Source organism: Papio anubis, chromosome 3, assembly GCF_008728515.1.
Source record: "Papio anubis isolate 15944 chromosome 3, Panubis1.0, whole genome shotgun sequence".
Taxonomy (NCBI): Eukaryota; Metazoa; Chordata; class Mammalia; order Primates; family Cercopithecidae; genus Papio; species Papio anubis.
The window spans coordinates 99,441,835-99,446,951 of NC_044978.1; the positions used below are offsets into that span (position 1 = coordinate 99,441,835).

At 42.7% G+C, this 5,117-nt stretch overlaps 1 non-coding gene across 1 annotated transcript; it reads left to right on the forward strand.

Moving 5' to 3' along the window:
• Nucleotides 1–4,802: 4,802 nt before the first annotated feature.
• Nucleotides 4,803–4,911, forward strand: LOC116274265. Its single transcript, XR_004182901.1, has one exon. It is a non-coding gene; the product is annotated as a U6 spliceosomal RNA (small nuclear RNA).
• The last annotated feature ends 206 nt before the right edge of the window (nt 4,912–5,117 follow it).

Here is a 5,117-nt window from a genome sequence, read left to right on the forward strand (position 1 = left end):
GATGATCAGTGTTGATAATCCAAGCCTAACATTTTCCAAATTCATCAAGGAATGATTCACACTTCATGCCTGCTTCCACAAAGGCTACTGCAGTAGGAGCTCAGCACTTGCCACCTACTAGGCTCAGTGAAGTCCCTATTTCTGAGCCTTAGTGTGATGATTAATTAATTTTATGGATCAACTTGGCCAAGCCACAGTATCTAAATATTTGGTCAAACATTATTTTAGATGTGTCTCTGAAGCTATTTTTTAGATGAGATTAACATTTAAATTAGTAGACTTTGAGTAAAGCAGGCTGTTCTCCATAATGTGGTGGGTTTCATCCACTCAGCTGAAGATATTAATAGAAAAGACTGCCCTCCCTGGGAGAAGGGGGATTTCGGACCAAAGTTCAATTCTTCCCTGCGTCTCCAGCCTCCCTGCCCACCCCTGCAGATTTTAGACTTGCCAGCTTCCACAGTCACATAAGTCAATTCTTTAAAATAATCTCTCTCTGTCCCTATGTTTCTCTCTCTCTCTTTCTCAAGATATAAATCTAGATTAAATACAGATATAGATTAGATATATAGATACACACATTTACAACAGGATGAATATACATATACATACATATACATCCTGTCAATTCTGTTTCTCTGAAGGACCATGACTGATAGACCTAGTTGGAATCACAGAACTGACGTTGACGCCAAAGGGCCTAAAAGAGCATCTGCAAAGCTGCATGCAGGCTGTCTTCCTAGGCCTGCAAGATTTAACCACAGGCATTTCACAGGTATCTGCAATACAACAGAGACAAAAATTCAAATTCTGGCTGTGTCACTTGTTAGCTGTGTGACTTCAGGAGGTTACCTTACCTGCCTGTGCCTCGGTGTCCTCATCTGTCAAAGAATAATGGTATCTGCCACATAAGGTTATCATATGGATGAAATAAGTTACTACACGGAAGGCATTTAGAGGTATGCCTGCCACCAAGTAAGGCTTCATTAAATGTTGTCATAATCCTCTCAAACACCATCTGCTGCTGCTTTCTGTTGTACTCCTGTAGGAATGTCCCAACAACATAGACATAATACCCAAAACTTCATTTTATCTTCATTTTCTGCCTTCCCCTCACCCACCCCCCTATGCTCACAACCTATGGATTCATTGATTCTAGATTTCCAATGTCTTCTCTATTTGTGCTTTATTTACTCAGTCTTCTATACTTCCCGACCACTTATTCTGGGCCTGACACTGGGTTTGGAAGTGTTGTGGATACAAAAATAAGTAAATACTGGCAAATGGAGGGGACTTTGCAGTCCCATTGCCCTGGCTTTGGTTATCTTCAATACTCTCCCTTGGATTATTGATGGAGTTTTTTAAGCAATTTTCCAACTCTCCCCTTCAATCCATCTTTCATAGTGATGCTTCCCCAAACTCAGGTCAAATTGCTGCTCTTGGCCTCTAGAATAAAATCCACAACTGTCCCCAAACAATCTTTATTTTTTTGTCTCCCAGTGTTATTCTCCACAGCAGGCCTCTGACCACTCCCCAGGAACACTGTGCTCCTCTGTGCCCCGTGACTCTGCTCCTGCAGCTGGTGCATTCCTCTGATCACCTGCCCGATGTCTTCCTTGACCTTCCCAGTCAGAAGTAACTGTTTCTCTCTCTCTTAGTTCTTGTCCTTCCATTTGACATCCCAGCTGTCATTGTTTGTGTAGCTGAACCCTGGCTTGAGCCCAGGCTGCCTTCACTCCAGGATCCAGACAGGACCTGGCCAAGTCTGGAGGGCCCCCAGGGTGGCTCTGCCAAGGTTCTACTTACATGAGGGTCTGAGAAGCCTCCTGGGAAATGAACTCATCCTGAGGGAAGAAAGGGCCAAGTCACACTAACACGTTCCAAGGACAGTCAGCCAGTGTCAGAAGAAGGGATAATTTTTAGTACGGCATGGTGTCTGCCACTCAGCTTGTCTTGGCCACGTTCACAGAGACGCATGCCTGAGTCATGGAGTCATCCATTTGCATTTAGCAAAATATTTATTGAGTGGGTAACATGGACCAGGCTCTGCACTGGGCATAGGCAGCAGGAGATGAAATAAGAGAGACCCAGTCCCTGACCTCAGGGAGCTTAACTTAAAGTCTAGTGGGAATTCTAAAAAAAAAGGGAGTTGCAATATAAAAAGTGAATGAATTTTGTTTTTTTATTTGTCTACTTATTTTTTTTTACAATTTATAATTTGAAGCGTTCCTATAAAGCAGGGAAAACAAAAAGTACCTCTGCTTTGTAATCAATGTGTGAGAGTATAACAGGGTTATACTGTTGGCTCAAATGAGCAGTGAGCTGGACCAGCCAGAGAAAGAGCTGGAGATGGCAGCATTTTCCAGAGTCAGAACATCCGGATGACCAGCAACCTAATTCTGCACAGGGACAGACACCATGGGGGCTGGCAAAGCACTACTGAAAAGAGATGTGCACAGAAGCCCTGCAATTCTGTGTGTGTCACAATCCTGTTTCTGTCTCCAGAGAATCTTTGGAAAACCAACGTTTTTTTCATTTCTCAAAATCTGTCAGCTCTGTGAGGGTGGACACTGTGTCTCATTGTTTGGAGACTTAACCAGGAAAAAGCCAAAAATAGGCGTGGAACAAAGTTTTAGTGAATTAAAATGAATATAAAGAACTTTTCCTTTAGGTAAAATAGACAATGTATACAAGTGAATAGAAGAAGAAATGTAAAGATTGCTTATAGTTGGGTGTGGTTTTTTCTCCCTTATTATAAAGCAAATTTGGCATTTAGTCTTCATTCCACTTTGGAGGCTTAAGTTACAATTAAAGCAGAGTTGGCAGGGCACAATAGCTCACTCCTGTAATCCCAGCACTTTGGGAGGCCGAGAAGGAAGGATCACTTGAGCCCAGGAGTTCAAGACCAGCCTGGGCAATATAGTGTGACCTTGTCTCTACAAAAACCTTTAAAAAATTAGCCAAAAGCAGTGGCATACAAAAGTGGTCTCAGCTACTAGAGAGGCTGGGGTGGGAAGATCGCATGAGCCCGGGAGGCAGAGGTTGCAGTGAGCCAAGATCGTGCCACTGCATTCTAACCTGGTTAACACAGTGAGACCCTCTGTTAACAATAGTAATAATAACAATAATAGAGCAGAGTTAATTTTTTGCAGGCCATTTTATATAAAAATAATACATTCCAGGCCAGGGTCAGTGGCTTACGCTTGTAATCCCAGCACTTTGGGAGGCCGAGGCAGGCAGATCACCTGAGGTCAGGAGTTCGACACCAGTCTAGCCAATATGGTGAAACCCCATCTCTACTAAAAATACAAAAATTAGCCAGGCACGCTGGCAGGTGCCTGTAATCCCAGCTACTTGGGAGGCTGAGGCAGAAGAATTGCTTGAACCTGGGAAGTGGAGGTTGCAATGAGCCAAGATCGTGCCATTGCACTACAGCCTAGGTGATAAGAGTGAAACTCTAGTCTCAAAAAAATAAAAATAATACATTCTTATGCTGAAAACAATAACACCTGGTGAAAGATGGAGAGGGGAAAGTAAAAGTGAATATCACACAAACACGTGGTGGAATGTTCCATGGCAGGATGGAAGTAAATTAAGTCATTTGGAAGTTTCAAAACAATCTTTCTTTTCCTACTTCACTATACTTCAAGCAGCATATAATAATTCCCCATAGCCTGGAAAAGAGATGGAAATAAGAACAGAGCAATAAGGTGACATTCTTGCAGTCATACTAGCCAGTTGGGTTCAATAATCCAGACTCATGTATGAGTCAGCTGGATTTCCAGACAAAACGATTTGATCACTGGTCCAGCAACCAGAGCTTTGGCCCCTCTGAAGTTGCTCATCACAATCACCGCCCTAACACACTAGAATTTGTCAGTGAGAGGAAAGGTAGTAACAATAGCCAAGCCAGTCAACAGGGACTCCAAGTTCATTTTTCATTTGTTTTCTGGGAAAGCAACAAAAGAAAAGTTTCAATTATGAAGACAGAAGATGTTAGTTTTTGTTCATTGCCTGCTTGTACAATCACAGAGAAACAGGGCGCTGTGGGGAAAGGAAACAGAAGTGCTAAACCTGCTTCACTGCTTAGTAGCTGGATGACCTACAGCCAATCATTTTGCTTTCTGAGCTGCGGTTTTCAGCAAAAAAAAAAAATAATAATGATAATTCCTACCCCACCTGGCTCACAAAACTGTTTCTGTTTTTGAAAACGCTAAACAGTGATAGAGACGGATGGTACAAAGCCTACATGATTCTGCAATATTTTACCAAAGGGTCTCAGACATTTTCTCACTGTATTTCTCCCAACAGGCCCCCCAACATGCCGCACCCTAAACTTAACCCCCACTGCTTCATACTATCACATCATCCTTCCTCCAGCAGGATTCTCTTATGACTGGGAAAAGTGCCGAATACCCACGGATCACTCAGCACAAGGTCAAGGGCTCACTGAGCAAGAAGGAAAGGCAGACTGAAGAAACGAAGACCACATGAAAGGAAAGCATTTTGCTTTCATGGCTCTGTCTGTAAAGTCCACATGAAGGTCAGTGTGACATAAAAAAGCTCTGGCTGCTACAGCGAGGATGGTGGAGGATGCAGAATATTTGCTAGTGTAACACACAGAGGTCCCGAGAAAGATCTAGGTGAGTGTAATGTCCTGGAGCTAGACCACAAGGGTCCCTAGATGTGACCTTGAGCAAATCGGTCTTTCTATGCCTCAGTTTCCTCATCTGCAAAAAGAAGTTTATAATTACGGCACCTACTCCATAGGCGTTGTGAGGATTCCATGAATAAACATGGATGGAGTGCTCACTTTGGCAGCACATATACTAAAATTGGAATGATAAGAGAAGATGATTAACATGGCCCCTGCTGAAGGATGACACACAAGTTCATGAAGCACTACATATTTTTTACCAAAAAAAAATGTTTAAGTGAAAATAAAAATATTAAATATGGATAGAATACTTAGCATAGGGGTTGTGGTGGTGGTGGTGGTGGTTTTGATTATATCTGCCAATGCTCCTGCATAAAGCTAAGAGACAGAATGGAACAGAGAAAACAATGCCCCAGGAAGAGGCAGCAGAACTCTGCTTTCTGCAGAAGGCACAATAAAGGAA